This window comes from Piliocolobus tephrosceles, chromosome 9 (genome assembly GCF_002776525.5).
Source record: "Piliocolobus tephrosceles isolate RC106 chromosome 9, ASM277652v3, whole genome shotgun sequence".
Taxonomy (NCBI): domain Eukaryota; kingdom Metazoa; phylum Chordata; class Mammalia; order Primates; family Cercopithecidae; genus Piliocolobus; species Piliocolobus tephrosceles.
In genome coordinates, this window is record NC_045442.1 from 120,091,924 (window position 1) to 120,117,355 (window position 25,432).

The 25,432-nt window shown below is 47.6% G+C and overlaps 1 long non-coding RNA gene across 1 annotated transcript in view; it reads left to right on the forward strand.

The window, feature by feature from the left end:
- The window catches only part of LOC111549995, a 16,008-nt gene extending 4,095 nt beyond the window's left edge, over nt 1–11,913 (forward strand). Inside the window, exons 2-3 of the long non-coding RNA XR_002733892.2 lie at nt 3,296–3,392; nt 11,714–11,913. This is a non-coding gene — a long non-coding RNA (uncharacterized LOC111549995). The remainder of the gene's footprint in view (nt 1–3,295; nt 3,393–11,713) is intronic.
- The last annotated feature ends 13,519 nt before the right edge of the window (nt 11,914–25,432 follow it).

Here is a 25,432-nt window from a genome sequence, read left to right on the forward strand (position 1 = left end):
GCACCACGCTCCACAGTCCGCCGCAACTCAGCTCCTGCACCACGCTCCACAGTCCGCCGCAACTCAGCTTCTGCACCATGCACAATGCTATGCATGACACATAACACACATGAGGCCACACATAACAACGCCCCGACTGTGACTCGCCTCCTGTGTTGAACTCCACCCATGCCCCCACCCTCTGTCCCACCCCATCACATGCTTCCCACGGACCCCTTGGCTCTGGCCTTGCAAAGGGCCCCAGGCTGGACATCAGAAAGGGCTCTTAGGCGCAGAGTGGAGGATGGAGGGTGCTTGCTGTGACCACCAGCCCTGGGTGGATCCGTAACCCTGAGGACGTGAAGCTGGAGAGGGCTGTCCTGAGTGCAGCCTTCATGCGCCAGCATCCGCGCTCTCCCTGGTCACGCTCTGCCTGTGCTCAGTTATTGTTTGTGGCATTGTCGTTCTTCTATGCAGAGCTCCCTGGTCCTTGCAGTTGCTGTGCTGGTGACAGCTCCCCCAGGGCTGCTGCAGGGCTCAGCAGTGCCCCTTGCCCGTTTGCACAGGCACCAAGGGGCCCTCTGCATCTCCCACCTCAAGGTTTTGCACAGTAGGTAGCCAGTAAAGGCTTCCTGGATGGAGTATTGGGCTGAAGTGGGACTTGGCTATAAGATGCAGGAAATCCACTGAGAGGGGACTGTGTGGTGTCCCCTCATTCTCTGGTGAGTTCCAGGCTGAGAGTGATTACCCAGAGGCTGTCCCCATGCCTCTGAGATTGCTGTGCAGGGGCCACCTCAGTTCTGTCCTTCTCTCACAGGTCCTCGTGCTGACTTTGAAATGAAAACTTGTCTGCTCCCTCGCCTCTCTTCAACTTCTGTGCACCATTATTAATTTGCACTTCCTATGGCTGGGCACGGTGGCTCACACCTGTAACCCAGCACTTTGGGAGCCGAGGTGGGTGGATCACCTGTTGTCAGGAGTTCGAGACCAGCCTGGCCAACATGACAAAACCCCATCTCTACTAAAAATACAAAAAATTAGCCAGGCTTCATGGCAGGTGCCTATAATCCCAGCTACTCAGGAGGTTGAGGCAGGAGAATCGCTTGAACCGAGGAGGCAGAGGTTGCAGTGAGGTGAGATCGCACCACTGCACTCCAGCCTGGGCGACAAGAGGGAAACTCTGTCTTAATAATAATAATAATAATAATAATAATAATAATAATTTGCACTTCCTTAACATAATGCTTCTGAAGCGTTTCATTTAGCTGCAGCCATGAGTGTCTGTGTGGATCCTTTCCCCTCAATGGGAGCCTGCAGTGGTCTCACCACTGTGGGCCCTCACCATGCCAGCCAGGGCTCTGTGCTCAGGACCTGTGCCTTGTGAATGTCCCTGGACCGTCATTAATTGGAGCCACTTTTGAAAATGCTCTCCCTTGTGCCCACTGTGGCGTGAATTACACAGCAGTGATCCTTTCAAGCAGCTGTGTAATGCTTAGGCCATGTCCAATCGGCCCACTCATGGCATCAGGCAGACCCACACTTAGCAGAGCCCAAAAAGCCAGGCACATTCCTCCCCCCAGGTCCCTTCCTGGTGCTGCAGAGAAGTGATAGGGAATATCCTTGACTTAGACTCCCTTTCAGGAGAGGAAGAGAGAGCTGGGGTCCCAGAAAAGTTTCTCCCAACGTTATTGGTAGCAGGGTGTGTGGGCCAGGTTTGCTAGGGCGATGGAGAGTCACACACCAGAATGGGGTGAGAATGTTTGGCTGGATTTGGGGTATCATAAAAGCAGTTATTTGAATGGCTCGATTGCTTGTTTGATTGAAGTGTAAGATCTCCATTTCTAGGTTTCCAGAAGGAAGGGCAGAAGCCCAGTGTTAATGGCATCAATGTGGCAGTTCAAATGGGTTCCCTGTCCACACAGCCGTGGGTCTTTCTTTCTATGGTGGAAGATTGGTGTTTGGAAGTCTAGAGTCAAAGGCACCTAGAGGATGATCTCCCAAGACGTTGTCTGCTGTTCAGGATCAGAAGAAATCACTTATCACAGGGGAGGAGGGGAGGAAACCAACACTATGCTTTTTAATTGCTTTTCCCTCAGAACGATAGAGTTTTTCACTCTGTAGTTTTCATGAAAGCCCTCTTCACCCCAGCCCATCCCTGCCCTTCCACAATCCTAGAAATAACCATTGTTAACAGTTGGTATATATACTTCTGCTTTTATCTAGATGCATAGGGATATATATGTACACACATAATTTAAAAAATCACATAAGCTGGTCCCTACTATACACAGACGTTCCCCAGCTTACAGTGTTTTTATTTTACGATGGTATAAAAGTGATACCCATTTCATAGAAACCATACTTCCAACACCCATTCTGCTTTCACTTTCATTACGCTGTTCAACAAATTCCATGAGATATTCAATATTTTAGTATGAAATAGGCTTTGTACAAGATGATTTTGCCCCACCATAGGCTAATGTGAGTGTTCTGAGCATGTTTAACCAGGCTGAGATGTTCAGTAGATTAGGCGGACTAAATGTATTTTCAATGTACAATATTTTCAACTTTCAACATGTTTATTGGGACACAACCCCGTTAGGCAAGGAGGACCTGGATTGTTCTATTGACTGGCTTGTTTCACTTGACAATGTGACCCAGGGATCTTTCCATGTCACTATATATGTGTGTGTACTTCACCACTACATAGTATTTTATATTGTGGATGGCTCATAATTTATGTTACTACTTCCGTATCAATTATTCCCAATTTTTTTTTTTGAGATGGAGTCCCGCTCTGTTGCCCAGGCTGGAGTGCAGTGGCACGATCTCAGCTCACTGCAACCTCCGCCTCCTGGGTTCAAGCAATTCTCCTGCCTCAGCCTCCTGGTAGCTTGGATTACAGGCACCTGACACCACATCTGGCTAATTTTTTATATTTTTAGTAGAGATGGAGTTTTGCCATGTTGGCCAGGCTGGCCTCGAACTCCTGATCTCAAGTGATCTGCCTACCTTAGCCTCCCAAAGTGTTGGGATTACAGGCATGAGCCACCACACCAGTCCTCCAATTTTTTTGATATTACAAATGATCCTACAGTGTCTGGCAATGCATTTTCCTGCAAGTAATAAACAACCCAATTATAATCTTTCAACATAATTCTTCCCTCTGTCCTTGGATCTTCCTTTCTTTCCACCTCCCTTTCGTCCTTCCTTCTCGTCAGGGTAACAGGACATCTGCAGGTAGACAGTCCAGGGCTGGGGCTGCCGCTAACAGACGTTAGGAAGAAAGCAGCCTCTTTCTGTTCTGCCCTCCTAGGGTGTGGCTTGGTCCTCCTGGTCACGAGACAGCTGCCACATCTTGTGCCACATCTTGGCTGTGCCTGCATTCCAGCCAGGAAGGAAGATGCCCAAAGGTAAGAGTCAGGCCAAACACTTTCTTCTTTTGTGACACTGCATTTGTGTGGGGGGGGGGGGGGAGTTGGGGAGGATGGAGGAAAAGCCCCCTTTGCAGGGACTGTTTCTACTGAAATGGCCAGACCATGCACATGGCCACCCGAGACTTAAAGGAAGCTGGGTGTAGATAGGTATCATTTTATAGGCTCAGCTGTAGAGGAAGACAAGGAAGATCATGGCTGGAATGGTAGATGAACCAGCCCTGAAGTACAACTGTCACAGGACATGTGTGGATAAGGGTGTTGGAGAGATTCCTAGAACTGAATTTGTTGTCAACTCCAAGCCGCTTGTCACGGTACTCAAGGCCTGAGACCTGGAGTCTTACATTCGTCTCTTTCCTACAAGTCCCTCTGACTCGGCCCGGTGTCTTCACTTCTGACCTCTCAGTTGCACCCATGCCTGGACCGCACTCTCCTAGCAGGTCCATGCTGCTTCTATGCAGCTCTACCCTCTGAGGTTCATTCTGTCTTCCATTTTCCCTGGAGCATGTGCTGGTCAGCGTGGCTGGGCAAGTTTTTTCCAAACTTAGAGGCTGCCTGCTTTCACTCTCCTTCTCCCTCCTGTCCCCTTCCAATCTTTCATAGAATGATTCCCAAGGGTCTGTTTGGCTAAGGAGCTAAGGAGGAAAAAAAATCAACAAAGAAGAGAGAACCAAGGCCACAGGCTAGATTCGGAGCTAGTGCCTCCCACTTGGAGATGCAGGGATCTGTTTTTAGTCAAGTCCTCAAGGATTTGTGCCCCCATTCTGGAGAACAGGGGCTTCAAGTAGAAAATGAAAAGGCAATTTCACTGGGAGACCCTGTGGCCCCTCAGCAGTCACTTTGCCAACGAGGGTTACTGTTGGAGCTCCTGGGAGCAGTAGGCAGAGTGGGAAGTGGGAGAGGAAGCCACTACAGAGCCCTGTGGGGTGACAAATGGGGGTTGTAAGCAGCAGAGGCCTTGGGACAAACATCAGACCCTTGGTGGCAGTTGGCAGGGAGCCGGAGCAGGGGAGGCAGAGAATGGCCTGTCATGGTGTCTCGGAAGACACGCCCATACGCCCAGGTGAGCTATCCTCAGGGGCAGGGTAAGCCGCTAGTTGATGCTGAGGCCCTGGAAGAGCAGATGAGAGGGAGCCAGAAAAATCCTGTTTTATGGCTGTTATGTTCGTCTTCAGCTATTTGAGCTTCTATAACAAAATGCCACAGACTGGGTAGCTTATAAGCCACAGACCTTTATTGCTCACAGTTCTGGGGGCTGGGAAGTCCAAGATCAAGGCACCGGCAGCCTGGGCATCTGGTGAGGGCCCATTTCCTGGTTTGTACATGGTCATCTTCTCACCGTATCCTCACATGGCAGAAGGGGTGAGTCAGCTCTCTGGGGCCCCTTTTCTGAGGACACTAATCTTATTCTTGAGGGCTCTACCTTCATGACCTAATCTTCTCCAAAAGGCCCCATCTCCTAATGCTATCATCTTGGGGGTTAGAATTTCAACATATGAGTTTTGGAGGACACAACCATTGAGACTATAGAGATGTTGGTTCTGTCTTTTTTTCTCAGTGGGACAACTTGGATCACGTATGCAGATGTCATCTGCAGCTCTAGAGAGGAGGTCCCTGGAGGTCCAGCTCTCACTGTCCTAGCTGCTACCTTGTCATGGAAGTTGCTTTCTTTGTGACTTCAGCTACATTTTGCAGCAAGATAATTTTGGAGAGTATACCAGGAAGCAGCAGTTCTCAAAGCTGGATATTCTCTGGGTGCTTTGTTTCAACAGTCTGAGAGTATCTTTTGATTAGATATGCCTTCAACTTTTTCCAGGCTAAAATGACTGTATCCCTGCTCTCTGGAGTGGAATTTTGGAGCTTCTATCTTACATGATTTCCAAATTATTTTCTATGGAGAGTTGGCTTTTTTTTTTTTCTTTTTTGTATTCCTGTTAAATTTTCTTGAGACAACTATAGGTTTACATGCAGTTTCAAGAAATAATATGAAGAGTATACCCTTTAACCAGTTCCCCCAGTGGTAACATCTTGCAAAACAATGGTACAGGATCATACCCAAGATATTGACATTGACAAAGTCAAGGAAGCTACAGAACGGTTCTGTTACCACAGGGATTCCTATGTTGGCTTTTCATAACCACCGTCCAGGTGCTTCTACTCCTCTTTAACTACCAGCAACCACTAATCCGTTCTTCATTTCTGTGATGTCATTTCACCAGTGTCGTATAAATGGAATCATGCCGTATATTACCTTTTGGGATTGGCTTTTTTCAGTCTGCATAATTCCCTCTAGATCCATTAAATGGCTGAGCATGTCAGTAGTTCACTCAATTGCATTGGTGAGTAAGAGTGATCTCTTTCAAGTTAACATCGGATCCCATTGCTCCACAGCTTCTGTCTCTCCAGTAGCCCATGGAATGATAGCCAAGCTCCTTGCAAGGGAACTTTGACCCCTGCCTGGCTCTCCAGCCTCAAGGCCATCCGTTCGCTGCTGGCTTGCTTTGTTCCAGTCACTTGGGTTTCTTGCCAGTATATAAATGCTCAGTGTTTTTCTGCTTATCCTTCCTCCCGCTAACCTAGTCTTTGACTTTACAGTTTCCTCTCCCTGGAATATAAATAAGAGCAAACATTGACAGGGTCCTCATTGCATACCAGGCATTGCTATCACTTATTCAGGCCACCTATTTCATCCTCCAGCACCCCTATGAGGCAGATGCCATTATTATGCTGCTGTAGACATGGCAGAGAGGTTCTGTCACTTGCCCAGGGTCACACATAGGTTACACGGCAGAGCAGGATTTGGTTCCAAGTAGTCTAGCCCTGCAGCTGTGCTCTGCAGTCCCAGGGTGTACAGGGGCCTCAGCTCCTGCCCCTATGCCTGCACCCCCAGCCCTTTCCTGTCATCCAAGCATCTCCACAGAAAGCTTTCTCTAACCATCAGCCCTAGGCAAGTACGATCTCTCTTGCTGTCATATTTTATTTACTTTCCTCTGTTTTTATATATTTACTACATATTTGTGGGTCCATATGTATATTATGTGGTATTGGTTTTTTGTTTAAATAGGCTTTTTAAACTTTAAGCGAAGGAGAACATACTGTATGTATCACTGTGCCACTTGGTTCTTGGCTCAACACTGTTCTTGGAATTTGTGTATGTTGAAGAGGTGGCTCTTATTTGTTTGTTTTATTTAGAGACTTAGGGTCTTGCTCTGTCCCCCAGGCTAGAGTGCAGCGGTGCTATCATAGCTCACTGCAGCTTTGATTTCTTGGACTCAAGCGATCCTCTTGTCTTAGCTACAGGCCTGCGCCACCATTTTCGGTTTTTATTTTTATTTTTTTTTTGCAGGGACAGGGTCTCACTATGTTGCCTAGGTTGATCTTGAACTCCCAGCCTCAAGCAATCCTCCCACCTCAGCCTTCCAAAGCATGTACAGGCATTAGCCACCACACCTGGCCTACAATGAACAATCTTGTTTCCAGTTTTTTACTATTATAAACAGCAGTGCAGTGCACAATCTTAGGTATTTTTTTTTTTTAATGAAATTGGCATTAAAAAGTACCTACCTTTCTTTCTTTATTTTTTTTTGAGACAGAATCTCTCTCTGTCACCCAGGCTGGAGTTCAGTGGCACGATCTCTGCTCACTGCAACCTCTACCTCCTGGGTTCAGGCGATTCTTGTGCTTCAGACTCCTGAGTAGCTGGGACTACAGGTGCCTACCACCACACCTGGCTAATTTTGGTATTTTTAGTAGAAATGGGGTTTCTCTGTGTTGGCCAGGCTGGTCTCAAACTCCTGGCCTCAAGTGATCTGCCTGCTTTGGCCTCCCAAGGTGCTGGGATTACAGGCATGAGCCACCGTACCTGGCCTAAAAGGTATCTTTAAATTATAGAAATTATATAAAAAATATAAGTAAGAGAATATCCAGCTTTACTAAGTAGTGCCAAGTTTCTATCCAAGGAATATCTTACCAGTTTATTCTTCCATCAGAAGTTTAAGACTTTCTTTTTCTCTACGTTAAATAATCAGATTTTTGTTTTGAAAAGATTGGTTGCAAAGTATGCCTACATCTCAATTTCAGCCCAGTGAGCCCTATTTTACACTTCTGACCTCCAAAATTGTAACATCATAAATTTGTGTTGTCAAGCTGCTAAATTGAGGGTAATTTGTTATAGCAGCAATAGGAAGCTAATACAAGCCTGTATTCATCCGTTCTCACGTGGAGGAATGAGGGGGAATGCAGGAAGGGCCCAGGCAAATGGAGAGTTAAGAGCTGGGCCAGGCAAGTTTCGTCCGCTGAAAACTTGCAGTGGAGAACTGTCCCTGCAGCACGATACCGCCTTTTGATGTTTTCCATTATATCGGCATTGTGCGGACAAGAATAGAATTATCTGCTTGTCAAGTGTTATCAATCAAATATCAAATTGTGTGGGAAGCCAAACAGCTATTCTTTGTAGAAAATTATTATTTATTTTTTATTTAACAGAACTCGGGGCTGAGAGGGTGCCCCACGCTGGCCTTCTGTGGCGCTGGTGTTTTCCGTGCTTTGGCTCAGCCTAGGCTGTTTATTATGCAAGTGCTGTATTGCAAATGTGGAACAAATGAAGCTGAGATATCAAATTAATAGTGTGATCTGTTTTTCTGTTTTGTTGCCATAACAATCTGCGGCTCTTGAAGCAAAGAGAAAATTAGAATTGTATTAAAGGTGTTTACAGCATGTACGCCCCATCCTGCATGATTATTTATTGCTATAGGAAGTGTATTTCACATTTGCTTAAGGAGAGTGAACTGCTTTTTCCCTCATGACTTTTCTAATAATCCTTCCAACCTGGCCTTGCTTTTGACCTTGGCTTTATCTCATCGTTCTGAGCAGGACAGAAGAAGGAGGTTCAATCAGATGCCTTTTGACTTCATGACTCCTATTAATACATACCCCTTCCCTTCTCCCCAATCCTTGGAGCTCTTTAAAGTCAAGAGTCTTAGATAGAAACAAAACAGGACTTGGCGTAAGTTTTCCTTTTTTCTTTGTCCCCTTCCTGACCTCTAGACCTTGATTTGGAGGCTTGTCATCCTTTGGGAGAGATGAAAAAAGCTGAGGGGTAAAAGAAAGGATAGTTAGAATAAGAGAAAGGATCATTGGAGTAATTGGAGCCCCAGAAGAAATGCAGTGGAAATTCATATGGCCAAAGGAGAAACAGGGTGCTGGTCCTCTAAAATCTCCCTCACCTAACACTGCTGCCAGTGTCAAGTACTTAACTGCTCAGAGGCTTCTCTGACTGAGGCCTTTTCTGCCCCAAGCATCCCAGTCCGAGCCACAAGGTGGCTGCAGTGATGGGACTGATGTGGTATGAGCCCCGTGACGAAGTAGATCCATTTTCTAAGGTGGGACAGTCCGCTCAGGACTGTTCAGTGCTCTAAGGTCTTTGAAAGCAGGTGTCGCTCCTGCTCCTTTTGTCAGCCTGCAATTCCTAGAACAGTTCTAGGCACACATGAGAAGCCGAAGAAGTACTTCATCTACTGATTGTTTGGGCCGTTATGATGACATACCTAAAGAACATCCTCTTAGTGAGGGAAGATAGGCTTAAAAAGGCACAACCTATGGCCAATGTTTGAGTGTCTATGGCTCCAGAGAGAATAGAATGAAGGCTGGGCATGGTGGCTTACACCTGTTATCCCAGCACTCTGGGAGGCCGAGGTGGGCAGATCACTTGAGTCCAGGAGTTCGAGACCAGCCGGGCCAACGTGGCAAAATCCCATCTCTACTAAAAGTACAAAAAGTTAGTCAGGCGTGGTGGTATGCACCTGTAGTCCCAGCTACTCGGGAGGCTGAGGCAGGAGTCTTGCTTGAACCTGGGAAGTGGAGGTTGCACTGAGCTGAGATTATGCCACTGCACTCCAGCCTGGGCAACAGAGCAAGATCTGTTGCCAAAAAAAAAAAAAAATATATATATTTTGGATCCTTCTTAGAAGAGCCTTCAGGGGATTTGTTTCTATTTTCTTCTTCTTCATCAGGAAAGAACATGGGCAAAGGGGGAGGTGTGGGGACCTGTGACCCTCTATGCAAAGAGATCAGAGCCACAGAGGCCCTAGGTGAGAACAGATTCCACAATGTCTTGCTGTTGTACTTTACTACCCAGGGGACCTGGGCCCAGGTCTAAAGCCCAGAGCCAGATTAACGCCCTTTTGTATATGAGCCTCTTTGTCAGCAGGAGAAACTCAAACCTGGGATTGTCACTGGTCATTCCAGTGCTACTGGAAGAAAGAGCCCACGGGGACTAAGAAAAATTCAACCTTCCTCTCAACACCAAATTAATTTACTTTCTCAAATTCTTGTACACAGGCGTGAGCATGCGCGCGTACACACACACTCTCTTAAGAAAGGATAAAGAGTACAAAAAGTGAGTTTGGAGGTCCAGGTTAGTGGGTAAGCGGTCACAGTGTTACCAAAGGGGGTAGCTGCATATGAGTATGGCAACTTCCATCCCGAGAGAGAAGCATGAAATGGAAGGAATATTAATCAGGACGCTGGAGAGAGGATGCTGGGGAAAGGATGGGCGGGGCCGGAGGATATAAGACAGTTGGGCAAGGTTGGCTCTGAGCATATCAGGAAAAAGGCAAATGATGTCTTTCAGGTCTCCCACTTCTCACTGCAGAGAATATCCTCATTGTGAGGGAAGATAGGCTTTAAAAGTCATTTTCTAGAAAGTTCTGAGCATATCAGGGGAAAGGCAAATAATATACCTTTGCTGCCACATGTGCTCTGCACATTGTCTTTCCAGAAAATGCCCTTCTGAATTTTCTAGAAAATGGGCAGTAACTTCCTGGTCACTGGCACAGAAAGGGGCGGTAACTTCCAGGTCATTGCCATAGCATTTGTAAACTGTCATGGTGCTGGTCGGAGTGTCTTATGCTAATGAGCAATGAGGGCAGCTAGGGATGCTTTCCTGCTATCTGCTGGTTCCTGCCAAAGTGCAGAACCCCACGTTTTCTGTGCAGAGGCACAGTCCTAGGGCAGTGGTGCCTCTGGAACTAAGGACATGGTAGCAAAAGACAAGCACGAGGCAAGCTTCGGTCTTCCCCAAACACTGATGTTTTGCTTTTATGAATAACCTGATGACATGTTCCATCTTAATCACTTTCACTGGTGGACATTTTGAGAAGGGTGAGTAACTTTAGTTAATTTCTTTTTCTCAATGGATCTAAATTGGTTATAAAGTGGCGCATGTCCTACATCAGTGCAGTCATCCATTCTGACTCCAAAGTTTACATTATAGTGTGTTTATTTCCACACCAGTCCTTTCCTGAGGCATAGAGATATGAAGTAACCCATCTAGATTCACACTGAGAGTAAGTTCACACCAACCAGAGTGATGGCAGAGCATTTTGCCATTCTGCTTCTTTCAGCATCAGTGTGTGTGTTAGGAGGGATCTTGGGGGCTTCACTGCACCTCAGTTGAATCCCCTTGTATCCATATGGTCTGACTGTCTGTGACTGAAACACAGTCATGAGAGCAGGCTGAGGTTGCTGTCACTCTGAGGAAGGAGACCTGCAGGACTTATTTCCTGATCCTGAAAGGATGAAGTGAAAAAACTGGCAGAAACAGGCAGATGGAACGAAAGGGATCCCTCGCTGCCCTCACTGCTCATTAGCATAAAGCAGTCCCAACAGCACCATGACGGTTTACAAACGCCACGGCAACAATCCAAAAGTGACTGCCGCTTTCCATGGCAAGGACCTGGAAGATACTGCCCATTTCCTGGAAAGTTCTGAATAACCTGTCCCTCGGTTTGCATTAACCTGGCCTTTAATTTGCATGTAATTGAAAGTGGGTATAAGTGGATATAAATGCAGTTGCCAGCAGCCCACAGGTATGGCTCTGGGGGCAGGGCACTGCCTTGGAGTTAGCTCTCCTCTGCAAGCAGCAGTGCCCTTCAATGAAAGCTTGTTATCTAACAGTGCTGGCTGGCCCTTGAATTCTTTCCTGCATAAAGCCAAAATCCCTCCTGGGTTAAGCCCCACTTTGGGGGCTCACCTTCCTGCATCATCCTGGAAACCACAGAGGGAAGAAGCCAGACAGTGAGACACAGCAATGGTGAGAGACAGCAAGATAGCAAAACTGTGACCTGTGGGACGGCACGAGGTGACAGTCCGTGATTGTTGAGATGGCGAGATGGCGAGATGGCAAAAGGCAGCAGTTGGTGGTTGGTGATGTGGCAATCAAAGCTGTGGAGGGCTGTTGGCACTGCAGAGAGCTGGAACACTAGCCACATGCCTTTTGAAAGCCATGATCTTTCCTGCAGGTGGTGGAGGCAGAACTGAGTGGACGGGTGAGTGGCCACAGCACTGCCTTGTGTGAGACCCACTACCCTGATTGACTGGACACTGGCCTGCATGCTGGTCACATCACAGCAGCCAAGTCCGCCCAAGCTGGGGAAACCTGAGGAAGTGACCTTCACCTGAGCACCATGTTAGAGAGTGGTTGGCACCACTGTGGCTTCTGCAGACAGGTAAGTGTCCCCTTTGCATCCCCTACCCCCAACAGTATCAGGTGAGCCAGGAAATGAGGTCTTTGGCTAGGGAGTCAATTCAAAGCCCCCCCGCTATTTGGTTGCCGTGGACAGAGGCACACCTGACCTGCCATATCCTTGTCACCCCTTCTCTCCACTGTTTCTCCTCTAATGCCATCCACATAATTTTTCCGTTGGCTGTTTCATTTTATTTTCCACCTTGAAATACATTTTTTTTTTTTTTTTTTGAGACGGAGTCTCTCTCTGCGGCCTAGGCTAGAGTGTAGTGGCGTGACCTTAGCTCACTGCATCCACCGCCTCCTGGATTTAAGCAATTCTCATGCCTCAGCCTCCCAAGTAGCTGGGACTGCAGTAGTGTACCACTCCGCCTGGCTAATTTTTGTACTTTTAGTAGAGAGGGAGTTTCGTCATGTTGTCCAGGCTGGTCTTGAAACCCTGACCTCAAGTGTTCCGCCTGGCTCGGCCTCCCAAAGTGTTGGGATTATAGGTGTGAGCCACCGTGCCCAGCCTGAAATGCATATTTCATTTGTAGTTTTTGCTTTGGTTCCCTTCTAACTGTGTTTGGGTATTGCTTAAGGCAGGACACTTGGTTGGAGAGGTCTCCTGGTGTGTTGATTCTGGGACACCAGAATCACGTTGTTCTGTGGCCCTACCTGGCCTATGGGGTTCACTGTTTTCTGGCTTCTTGGGTGCTCTAGGGCTTTTGGCATTTGGTGGCGGGATCCTCATTGGCTGATACTTGGGTACTCTGGGTTTTTTGACATTTGGTATTGTTGGCTGCTCCCAAGATGCTCTGGGGTTTTCAGCATTGACATTCCCTCTAGCATTGTGGGTTGGAGGCCCACCCTAGGGGAGTCTTAGTCTTGCCTTTTCTTTTTTTCTGCCCTAAAGTTCTCATTTTCCATAGAAACATTTTCTTTTCTTATTGTTACTTTATTTACACTTTCCCTTCTGCACTTTGCATAATAAAAATACTTTCGTCATGTTTAATTCACTGGCAAACACTTATAATCTACTTTTGTAACACCTTGCTATCTGTATGTACACCTTCTCTACAGGAAGTCGGAATCTGAAAGGAAGAACTGCAAGGGCCCAGTTGCTTTCCCTCTCACTAGCCTTAGAAAAACTTCTTTGTCTGGTGAAGATCCTTCTTAGACAGGGGGACAATGGCGAGCATCCTAAAAGACTTGCCAGCAGGGTGTCTTTAAGGCTTTTGGTGAAAATTGAAATTCGACTTAAAAAGAAACTCATTTTCTATTGCAGCGTCATTTGCTCCCAATAAAACTTAGAAAACCAAGAGATGTGGCTTAAACGTGGTTCTTTATACCATAATGCTATTTTATAACTGGACTTACTTGGTTTTTTTAAAAAAAGGAAGGGCCAGGTGCAGTGGCTCATGCCTTTAATCCCAGCACTTTGGGAGGTTCAGGAGGGAGGATAGCTTGAGGCTAGGAGTTCAAGACCAATCTGGGCAACATAGCAATACCCCATCTCTACAAAAAATTAAAAAACAAAATAGCTGGGCATGGTGATATGCACCTGTAGTCCTAGCTACTCTGGGAGGTTGAGGCAGGAGGATCATTTGATCCCAAGGGTTGGAGGCTGCAGTGAGCTGTGATTGTGCCACTGCACTCCAGCCTGCGTGACAGAGCAGAGTCTCAATAAAAAAGGAAAATGGGAAGAGGTCCCTTAGGTACAGGCTTTTATGGCCCTTTACTGGCCTATGCTACTTCCAGGCACCAGGAAGTCATGCCTAAGGCATTCCCTCCTAGCTGTTCCCCCTAGAAGGCCTACACTCTCCCCCAGAGTCTCCTCAGCACCCCCAATTCAGGGGGAGGGTTCCCACCAGGTCTGTAACACAGGATTCCACCCTAAGGTCATCAGGTACCCCTCCCCCTTATCCAACTATCCCCAGCCTATCCCCCTGACTGCCTGAGGAAGTAAACCCAACCAGTACCACCAAAAGTGGAGTCCTGTATCAGCCCCTGAAATCAAACCTGCGTCCATTGTGGGAGGTAGCCAACAGGAATAAAGGAATAATTAGAGTACATGCACCTTTTTCTATGCCTGGCTTGGCTTTATGCAAGGAAAAATCTGGCCAGTTCTTAGAGAATCCAGGAAAGTTTAAAGAAGAGTTTATTAAATTGACCATGTTCTTTGATTTAACTTGGCATGACTTGTAAGTATTGTCATCCATTTTCTGTGCTGCGGAGAAGAAGCAGAGAAAAAGGTGTGTGGTTAAGCCAGTTAATCCTAACAATGTTAACGAAGTAACTTAGGGAAAAATGAAAATCCCATTCTGTTTCAGGGCTGTTTGGTTGAGGCACTCAGGAAATATACTAAGGTAAATCCAGATACCCCAGAAGGGGAAGTTGTCTTGGGTATGCATTTTATGACTCAGTCTGCCTCTGACATTAGAAGGAAGCTATAAAAAGCAGCAGTGGGACCCCAAACCCCGATGAGCCAACTCTTGAACTTGGTCCTTAGAGTTTACAATAGGGACAGGGCAAAGCGGGCAGAGAGACCCAAAAGAAATAGTCAAAAAGCACAATTGCTAGTGAATGCTTTAAACCATCTGCCTCCTCAGGGTTACCTATCCCAAGAAAGTATCACGAGATCAGCATCTGGGATACCCAGATGAAAGCCCCTGACTGGCTGGTCCCTGGGCTGGAATCAGCGTGCCTACTATAAGCAAGAGGGCCATTGTCAATGAGAATGTTCTAACCATCCTGGTGAAAGAGAGTAGGGAGAAAGCTACCCGTCAATACTAGAGCTAACCTTCTTCCATTCACTCCCAACCAGCTGCCTCGCTCAAGTAAAATTACTGGGGGTCCTGGGCCCTTGACCTGACTGACAGACATTTTCCCTCTGTGGTAGACAAGTGGTCAACTGAATGTTTCTCTTTGGTGTCTCTGCTGCTGAGTGGACTCTCTGCTGGCTCAGGTCTCTCCTTGAGCAATGGGGTTTGCTCCCTCCCTTCTAGGGGATCCCCTTCCTTGACTCTCCCTGTTTTCCATACCTATCAGGGCAAACAAAATTTGGTCAGGTAGACAGGACCCAATGTTGCAAATAACTTGGATCCAGTGGTCTTGGATAGGTCACTTTGTGTGATGTGTGTTGTGCCTAGTGTGCTATCAAATTGGCTTATAAGTGAAAGATCACTCATAAATTAAACACATAAGACTAATCTAAACTTATTAGTTTAAAGGGAATATTGCATCTTCTAAAATTTAACTTTAAAATTTTTATCTAGGTAAACCACTGATATTTGTAGGCTTTAGAATGATTAAAATGGCTTTAAATGATGAGCTTTTTGTGTGGTTTAAAGTCTTAAAATTATGGAATGGTTCCTTATCTATAAAGTCTCAATATCTGATAGACAGTTTAGGATTTCTTGCTTCCTAGGTTTATATAAAATATGCCAAAGAAGATGTATCCTTTATTGGGAAAAAGAATAGTTTTTGTCTAAGTCAGAAGTTATTAAAAAGGAAGTTCAAAATATAAAGACACCAGTAAGTAGAAAAGAGAGATGTAAAAAAAAGTTATTGGTAAGGAAGGATATTAAAGAGTAATTTTCTGTAAAAAAGATCTTATATGATAAATTCTTGTCCTAGGGCAGAATGACTGATTATTTAAATAAGCAGTAGTATTAGACAAGTCAGAAAGTCCAAGCGTGTCAGAGGTGGTCTAAGTTGTGATAAGGTTCATAAAGGGGAATTTATAAAGGAATTTTGTGTGTAATTAATTTGGTTGTCATTAAAAGAGAATTGTTTCTAATAGTCTTTCTAGAGAACAGTCCCATGTTAAAACAAGGTTTTCCTAAGGTATAGATTTGCTGTTAATAAAATTACAAAAATGTTTGCTTTTCAATTCTATAACTTGTTTCTTTGAAAAACTTCACAGATTCTGATATGTTTAGGCCACGCCCCCCATCAAATCTTGAATTGTAGCTCCCACAGTTCCCACATGTCATGCGAGGAGCCCAGTGGGAGGTAATTGAATCATGGGGGTGGGTCTTTCCCGTGCTGTTCCCGTGATAGTGAATAAGTCTCGTGAGATCTGGCAGTTTTAAAAATGGGAGTTTCCCTGAACAAGCTCCCTTTTTGTCTGCTGCCATCCATGTAAGGTGTGACTTGCTCCTCCTTGCCTTCCACCATGATTGTGAGGCCTCCCCAGCCACGTGGAACTGTAAGTCCATTAAACCTCTTTCTTTGGTAAATTGCCCAGTCTTGGGTATGTCTTTATCGGTAGCATGAAAACGGACTAATACAGATTCCTAACTCAAAAGTTCAACTGTTGTGTCAGGCTGCTTTTGGTGCTGTCCCTGTTTGAGAAGGCCGGCAATGATAACTGTCTCCTTCAGCTTTTTCATTAGTGCCTTTAATATTGTTTCCTCTGGTTCCCACTGTTGTTATGGCCTGATGCTAAAATATTTTATCTTACAGGCCTTTAAAAGCCACGTTTTCCCCTGGTATAACTTGAATCTGTACTCTTGGTTTTTCCTTGATGTATAGGCTTATTTTTGGCTTTTAGGTTTTGACTCTTATATTGCTTAAAAGGGTTTTAAGGGCTAATGAATGCCTGCCTACCTCCATTCCTGTTTGGCCTAGAATGTTTAGTTGGCTGTAAATCCCTTGGCTAAAGAGAATCCCAAAGAAACCTGAAAAACTCGGGCAATGACAGGAAATAGGGGGTTGGACATGCCTCACTGTGCCTCCCCTTGAAATTTAGGCAAGGTGCAAATGGTCTTTCAACCTAATGAAAATAAGGGATTGCCCTTTCCCACAGAAGAAAAGAATAGCTTCCCCTATTCAACCAGCAGCTTTGCCTTACTGAAAATTTTTAAAAAAGGACTCCCCCACCACTGGATCAATGACCACTTATCAGGTATTGTAAAGTGTCCTCACTGCTATTAAACTTCAGGGAATCACTAGTTGGGTACACCTGTCCGGGATGAAACCTGTTTCTCTTAAGTCCCCGCAGGTATAAGAGGAGGACACCATGACTCACACTTGTGAACCCCTAGAAGGCTTAAAGCTGCTGTTTCACAAATGCACCAATAAATAACATGACAAGGAAGAGTGTATGCAATAATAAACCACACCTATTATTCTCACTTTTTTTTTTTTTTTTTTTTTACCTTTCCTAAGACCTCTGACAGCTATTTTATTATTACTAATTTTTGACCCTTGCTTAACTTCTTCTTCTTTTTTTTTTCCCGAGACAGAGTTTCGCTCTTATTGCCCAGGCTGGAGTGCAATGGTGCGATCTCAACTCACCGCAACCTGTGCCTCCTGGGTTCAAGCGATTCTTCTGCCTCAGCCTCCTGAGTAACTGGGATTACAGGCGTGCACCACCATGCCTGGCTAATTTTGTATTTTTAGTAGAGATGGGGTTTCTCCATGTTGGTCAGGCTGGTCTCAAACTCCCGACCTCAGGTGATCCATCTGTCTTGGCCTCCCAAAATGCTGGGATTACAGGCATGAGCCACCGCTCCTGACCGCCGTTTAACTTCTTAGTAAAGTCTGTGTCTTCTAGACTATGACAATTCCACGTGAAGATGATGCTGCGCAAGGCTTCCCACCCATCCAGTCGTCTGACTCGGAGAATACAAACATCCTGCTATGGGGCCCCTTAGATCAGGCCCAGAGATTTCCCTCCTCCAACACTAGGCAGGGCCTACGCCCATAAAATCAGGAAGAAGTGGTTACAGAAGAAAGACCTCTGCTCTTCTGCTGTCCCCTTAAGAGTAAGGAGCAATATCTAATCTTTGAGAGGGAAATGAGGGAGGAGACCAGCAGGACTTACCTCCCTATCCCCACAGGATGAAGTGAAAAAACCAGCAGGCACCAGCAGATGGTGACAAAACCAGGTGCCTGGCTGCCCTCATTGCTCATTCACATAAGACACTCCCATCAGTGCCATTTCAGTTTACCAACGTCATGGCAACAACAGGAAGCTACCTACAAGGCAGTGACTCGGAAGTTATTTCTTCTTTCCTAGAAAGTTCTGAATAACCCCTCAATTTGCATGTGATTGAAAGTGGGCACAAGTGGATATAAATGCAGTTGCCAAGAGCCCACAAGTGCAGCTCTGGGCACACTGCCTATGAGTTAGCCTGGCAAGGAGCAGTACGGTTCAATAATAGATTGCTAACACCAGGGGCTCACTCTTGAATTCTTTCCTGGACAAAGTCAAGCAGTTTTGGGGCTTGCCTGCCCTGCATCAATGCTATTTATGGAAACATGTGCATTCTATCTTATGTAATATATGACAGCTTTATTTGTTCCAAATAAATTCTTGAGAGGATACAACTCCGTGGGTTTGGCAGATAAAATGATCCTATTATGCTTCCTTTAAAAACGTTCATAGGAGAGGTGCCTTTTTTGGCATGTGAGGAGATGATCGTGAACTATCAAGGTAATTACTTACCTCCCAGGGACAAACACATGCCTTCTACCCCCTGACACTACCCTGATTGAGGGTACCAGAAGTGGCCTCTGTTTCCCCAAAGTAGGGTTGCCAGATTTAGCAAATAAATTTATCTAGAGGATGCCTAGATAAATTTAAAAATAACAGATAACCGTTTCAGTATGTCCCAAATATTGCATGGACAATATTTACGTTTATTGTTTTCCTGCGACTGAGTGCCCTGTATTTTCTCTGGCATCTCTACCCCAAAGGAGGGTGAAACCAAAAAGACCAAAAAATCCGAAGGACTAAATGCTTGGCTTCCAAGTTTAAGAATTGTAGTCTAGTGTAAAACAGGAAATAGTGGAAAGAATTCTTGCTGGGTTTTATTTTTCTGCCTGGGATGGGAAAAGTTCTGGAGTACATTAGAAAGTGGCTATGGTGACCGTAGCTGCTCTCTGCCCCTCTTGCCTCAGCTGCAGCAGGAGGGATAGAGGGCAATAGACTCCGCAGATGCCGGCAGCCAGGGCGTGGGAGCAGGACGTGGGCGTGGGAGCAGGACGTGGGCGTGGCTTTGAGCGGTTCCGCCCACTCCACCTCACCTGCGTCTGGTCCCAGAGAGCTGTGCGCCAGCAACCGGATGTCCCGGAGTTCCTCGCGGCCTCGCAGGTGCTCCAGGCCGGAAGCAGGCGTGTGCTGCCCTCGAGGGGCGCCCCTAGGTGCGGTGGGACCAACTCTACCTCTGCCGGGGTCGAGGGTCAAGGGTAGGGGCTAGGGCCCACCCACTGAGAAGCAGCACGAGGACGCTGCCGTGAAGGGGAAGAGGGAGTCGGCCGCGCGGGATCCCAATCTAACGCCAGGTAAGCCACGCACCACCCGCGCCCCACTCCCCCACCTCCCGCCGACGCTTAGAGCCAGGCCTGCGGAAAGCGGGACCAACAGAACCTAATGTCCCAACTCGGGGACACCCAAACCGACGGGATGTGAGTGCAAAGGAGCGGTTGTGAGTGGAGAAACCGTTTCTGTCCTCGCTCGTCTCAGTTCGCGGTGTGGGACGCTGGCGCCGGCCTCATTAGACAGTCACGCGCGCCCGGCTAGCGCGGGGAGGCCACGACGCGTGCGTGCACTCCGCCAGGGTGTCCCCGGCTCACGGGGGTTGCAGCTAGCATTTGAGGCCAAGGTCAACGAACTAATGGCTGTGACCAGCCCTACCCCGTGTCCTGCGCCCATGGGGGAGCCTCCTTGCCAAGCAGGCTTTTCCATCGACCTGACAGTGGGCTGTGCCCCGGTCGCTACCAGGGCGCATCCAGTGGGAGTGGGATGACCCGGGCTGTCACCACCTGTGCGCCCAGATGGCCGTCAGGGAACTTGTGGAACGTAACGCTTATGCTGTGCCGATTAGTGGCTGTTTGGCCTTAGACCGATACTTCACTTCTGAACTCGTTTGCTCTCCTACAAAATGGAAATAATGCCCATTTCACTGGGTCACTCTGCTGCGTAAATGATGCACAAAGAGCCCATCCAGCGCCGTGCCTGGCACATAGCAAAGGCGCCATATGCCAGCGTGGTAGAAGTGATTTGTCTCTGAGCAGTTCCCGACCACATCCTCCCACTTCCCTCTGCCAGGCTCTCTGTGTCTCCTAATTCTGTTTGATTAAAATCACCTTGCCAAGAAGGGCCGTTCAAGTTTCCAGGTGGAACGGTTATTTAACTTTTTCTGGGATCATTCATTGCGTTTTAGCTTTTTATCTGATGGGGGAATGAAGCCTTTAATTTTTCAGTGGAGCTTGTTAGGAAGGAAGTTTTTGGAGCAGAGAGCCCTTCCCGGTTTTGAGGATCATAGCGGATGGCAGGTGCAGCCTGAGAGAGCGAGGTGGCACAACACTGGTCTGGGCCCTGCTGCTGGCACAGGGTGGTGCTCAGGTGTCTCCAGCAGTTGACCAGGAAACGCCTGGATGCCGGGAGCTGTCCGGCAAAACACCAGGTAGCAGTGTACTTCAGGGTCACACTGGCAGGTATGTGTTCTTGGCCAGGGCAATTAGCTTCAAAGTGGAACGTCAGCAGGAAGAGAACGGGGCTTTCACACAGGGCCGGACATGACTGATGTGCTCTGGGTGTGGTTTTCAGCTGCAAGAGAGGAAAGGCAGCTAATTAGATGAGCTAATACTACCTGGAGATTTGGCTGACCCAGGTGGAGATGGAAAGAATCACAGCCTGGGGTAGGAAATTTTGTATTGGTTTTGTTGCAGCCATCCTGACATAGGACAACAAGAAAAAAGAATTTATTTTTTTAATTTTCATGTAATGTGTACAGTGGACTTTGCTGGCCCAAAATGCATCCCTGAACTTTATCCTTATCCCTGAGTGAAGCCCAAGGATGCGATTAGGCTGAGGATGTGATTAAGAGCATGAGGGGCGTTAGAGATAGGGTGAGAGTATTTGAGCATCATTGCTGGTAAGAAAATAAATGTTGAAAACACACTAGCCTATAAATTTGGCTATGTCACTATATTCTCATGTCAAGCGGTCATGTCACAATGTAGTTTCATGGGTGCAGATGGAGCTTGGCAATTTTGTGGCCCGTGTGGAAGAGAGAGAAGGGACTAAACCGTCTCCTTTGGATAGACATCCCAGGCATCTGTCAGCAAGTGGAGAAGAGGAGAAAGGTCTCCGGGGGACAAAATGGGCTCCTGAAAGGGATCTGGACTCCCGATGTTAATGTCTCAGCTCATCCAGAGTACCCCTGTGGAGTCCTTTCTGGGAGGGGAGAAATAAAATACCATCAGCCTGGATCTTACTAGAAGTGATGCTCGGTCCAAGCCCTTTCCCGCTCTGACAGTCTTGCAGGGCGGGCCCAGCATTCCCATAACTGCTTCCCGCCCAGTTACTCAAATTGCTCACGTTTTAGCTGGCCCTACCTGGGAAGAAGACCAGGATGGATTTGAACCTGACATGACCCCAAGTTATCACCCACCGCTTCCCAGGACATGCTGCTGCTACTGCTGTGTCCATCTCGAGGACCTTTGCTACAACCGTGGTTTTCTCCATTCCCCACTCCGAATGCTGACCTATCCCCCATTTTTTTTTGGGGGGGGGTGGTCATATCTAAGCTTTCTCTAAATGTCACACCCAATATTTTGCTGTGTTTGAAATACCTCTCAGCCCCTTTTCCCCTTCTCTGGTCTGATTGCCTCTTTCATCTCTGCTTACCGGAACTGGTTTAATTTCCTTGAAACATGTCTCGTTGCCCCTAGTCTTTTCCTCTTCTACTCGGTTCACTTGCGACTCTGATCCTTCCTTGGTTGGCTGGTTGTTTTTGACGTTGGTGCTCCTTATTTCCCTGTAGACTGAGATCCCAGGCTCCCTAATTTGGAAACCGGGGCCTGTAACAACCTAGTGTCAGTGCATTTCCAGTGAAGTGCGTCGTCCCGTCTTCCAGCTCCTGTCCACTCTAGTCAAATTGGGTTTCTCGCTGTCCCCAGCCATACTGTGCACCTACTTTTTATTTGCCACAGTCATCCTCTACTTTTCTGCTTGGTGAAATCCTGCTCGTGTTTTGGGATTTCTGTCAGTTTGGCTGTAGATTCTTTCCTGTAACCTTCCTCACCATTAGAAATGCAGTTCGTTCCCTTCTTTGGGTTCCAAAGTCCGCACATACTCCTTGGTCGTGACTTAATGTGTTGAGTCATAATTACATACCCTTTCTCCTACCAGTCTGTAATCTTATGGAGAGACGACATCTCTAGAATTCTATAGGGCTTCCAATTTTCTATTAGTGTTTCCCAACATGTGTCTTAGGACACTAGTTCTGCCGGCAGAACTAGAACACCTCTCTAGAGCTTATTGTGTTATAAATGCTGTTAGGAATAGTTCGCACATAGGTAGGTGTTGCTGTTGGTGTCCTGTGTTTCACAGATAAAATTGAGGAACTTGCTCAAGGTTCAAGCTAGTAAGTGGCAGAGCCACGGTCAACCCAGGCAGCCTTGTTCCAAAGTCCGCGTGCTTCCCTACCGCACTGTATCATCTCTCTGGTTAATAGGTATCATAGGATGACAGTTTCAAGAAATGAAAGCACACCTTGCACTGGGCTAAACAAGGTGAACTAGGTAGGTCTTTGCTGCAGGGTGCAGAGCTGTCCCAGAGCTTTTCTAAGTGACTGCACCTGGGCAGCTTCCAGGAGGATTGGGTTAACAGCACTCCTCACACCTTCTTGGCTGCCGAACTTATTTTTCCCATAGATTGTCTTGCAGGGTAATGTCTGTAGAATAGAATTTGGAAAACATTACTTCAGATCAATGTTTCCAAATTCATACCACACTGTAAGTTTGTGAATTATTCAAATTTTAACCTGAATGGTTTTAGTTATAGAGGTGTATGACATATATTTATAATCACGTTCATGAATGACAGATCGCCAATATTTCCTTGTCTGGCCAACCTGAGGGGCTGCTTGCCTGGCCCTCTCATCTCAGGGCCAGGGGAGTTGAATTGGGAACCTCCCCTTCTCTGACACCTGCTCTGCAGATCGTTGTGTGCCAGGGAAGGCAGGCAAGTGGGTACCAACATTTTATTGCTACTGGGCAGAAGTTGAGGCTGCCAACGGGGGTATGCGGACACTGGGAGAGGCTGAAGGGGCACCTCCGGGGGGATGCAGTCAGTGGCGGATAGAAAGCGGGCAGAGCTGGGCTGGCAGGGCATGGGGTCGTGGAGCTCCAGGTGGGTGGTGACTGCAGCGTCAGCGCAGCAGGGCATTCTTCTCTTGCCAGAGTCCTGCCCCTCAGGCCCACAGCGGCCCTGTCCTCCCTTACATCTCCCCTACCCACCTGCCCAGCCTCATTGTGTTCCTTGAGGGGAAGGCACCCAGCATTTGTTTCAGTTCATAGTTTTTAATGGTGTGAAGCTGTTGGTTGGATCCCATTTTGTAGATGGGGAAGAATGTGTCATAGTTGGGTGGTTGGGAAGCGTGACTCTGGAGCACTTGGGCCGCTTTGGTCAGCTCAGTAAAGCCATTGTTGTGTAGAAGCTTTAGGGAGCTTCTTGCCCTGTCTCCCCCTGTCTTTCATCCTCCCCCAGGACAGCCGTTTAAGCTCCAGCAGGGCAATGCTGAGTCTGAGCAACAGTGAGCTCAGCTAAGGCAGAGAGTCCCACAGACAGAACTGTCTCTCTGAGCACGTAATCTGTGTGGGTGCCCTGGGATGCAGTGTCTGCTGTGCAGGGAGAGAGGTTTGCCTGGACCATCCACTTGCTTACCTGTTTTCCCTTATTTGGCAGAGAAGCTAGTTATGGCCAAACTCTTAGAGGGAGGGGTATGATGTGTTAACTGTCTGTACCCACGGCCCTACCGGAATGCCTGCCATAGGTAGCTCTTTAATGCGTGTTTTGGACAAATGAAAGATTACTGGCGTACGCCCTCGCTCCGTGGTAGCTATTGATGTGTTGGGACACAGAACTAGGATCCAAGCCCGTGTCCTGCATGCCTGCCGCCAAATGGCATCCCTGCAGCAGCAGAGACCTTGCGCCTGTCCAAGTCTGTATGAATGGCTCGGTTGTGCTGTGCAGGGCGGGAGCTGGTGTCGGCCCCATCCTGCCCCAGGCACTCACTTGCCAGGCCCATCAGGAGCTGCTGCGGGAGACGGGGGAAAGGGAGTGGATCCGCTTCTCAGGAATGCCTGAGTCAGGCCCCTGTCTCCATGGTTTCTGTTCATGTGGACTTAGTTCTGTGGCCCTTCTGATCTCTGAGATGTGAAACTTCTGTTGAGGGGCAGTCCCTAGATAGCAAATGTTCCCGAGTGGGTGCAGAAAGAGATGACGGGACATCTGAGGTGGCTTGACCTCATAGCAGGCAAGTCTTCCACTTGGGGGCCTCTTAGCTGAGGAGCTTTGGGGCCACCAGGTAGAGCTTGCATAGGGGGCTCGCCACAGTGGTTCTCCCTCCTTCCCACTCACGCCCTAGGCCCCCCCGCCATCGTGGCTCCTGACTATTGCCAGGAGGTCTCCAGTTTCCACCCTCCTGAGCCCATCCACAGTTGAATAAGGAAGCCTTGTCCCCAGCCCCGGCATGCTCACTGCTGCCTCCCAGAGTCTCCTCAACCAGCCGGCATGTTTGAACCCTGACTAGATGGCAGGTACTGTGCAAGGCACGGGGGATCCAGTGATGGATGAGATACAGTCAGTTCCTTCAGAGGGCTCATGGTCTAGCTGAGGAGACAGACACATGTGACATGGAAACAGCACACCATATATAGCGAATGCTCTGCTGCATCGCAAAGAATGTGGGAAGATAGAAAGGAGTGGAGAGAGGAGGCAAGGGGAGAATGACTCTGGAGACTGTAACAGTTTGCCACAGGGCTTAGGTAATGGCGAGTCTCTCTCAAGAGTCACCCTCTGCTAAAGCAATTACTTTTCATTTTTGTGCTTTCAGTAGCAAAATAATTTTTCTAAACTTCTGCTGGATCACCAAATAAAGAAAACAAAAGCATAGCGCCTGTGGTGAATTGGGAGCAGAGTGAGGATGGGGGGTGGGGGTCGGGTGCTCTCTGCCTGGCTGCATCTGTGTGCCTGCCCTTATTTCAGAAGTCCGGCTTCTGCTCTCCCCGAGGTGGTCATACACCCATTCAGGTTGCTGTTGAGCACCACTTTGCCTTGGAAGGGCCTGGAACCTACAGGCTTGTTATAGACAAATCTACAGGTGACCTTGTCACTCCTGCCTTGGGCCCAAACTGGACAGCTAGGCTTTTCTTTTGGGGAAGTGATGCCTAAATATAATACAGGTAGGAAGGGGTGGATTCGAGTGAGGAATCATTTCCTTTTCCTAGTGTGGGATGAGTTGGTGACTTCCTGGAGCTGTGTGGTGTGTGAGCCTGTAAGGGGAGGTGCCACTAGAGTGGACAGTGTCTCTGAGGGGGAAAGGCCTGTTCTGGGACTTGTCGGTGCAGAGAGCTCTGCTGGAAGAACTGTACTTTCTGGTCAGACCTTGCCTATAGTTCCCCAGGGAACCCAGGGAGCTCTGTGGGGCTCTCTGCAGGTGCTAAGCGGACACCTGCTGGGAGGTGAGAGGCCAGGCCAGTAGAGGCGAGTTCA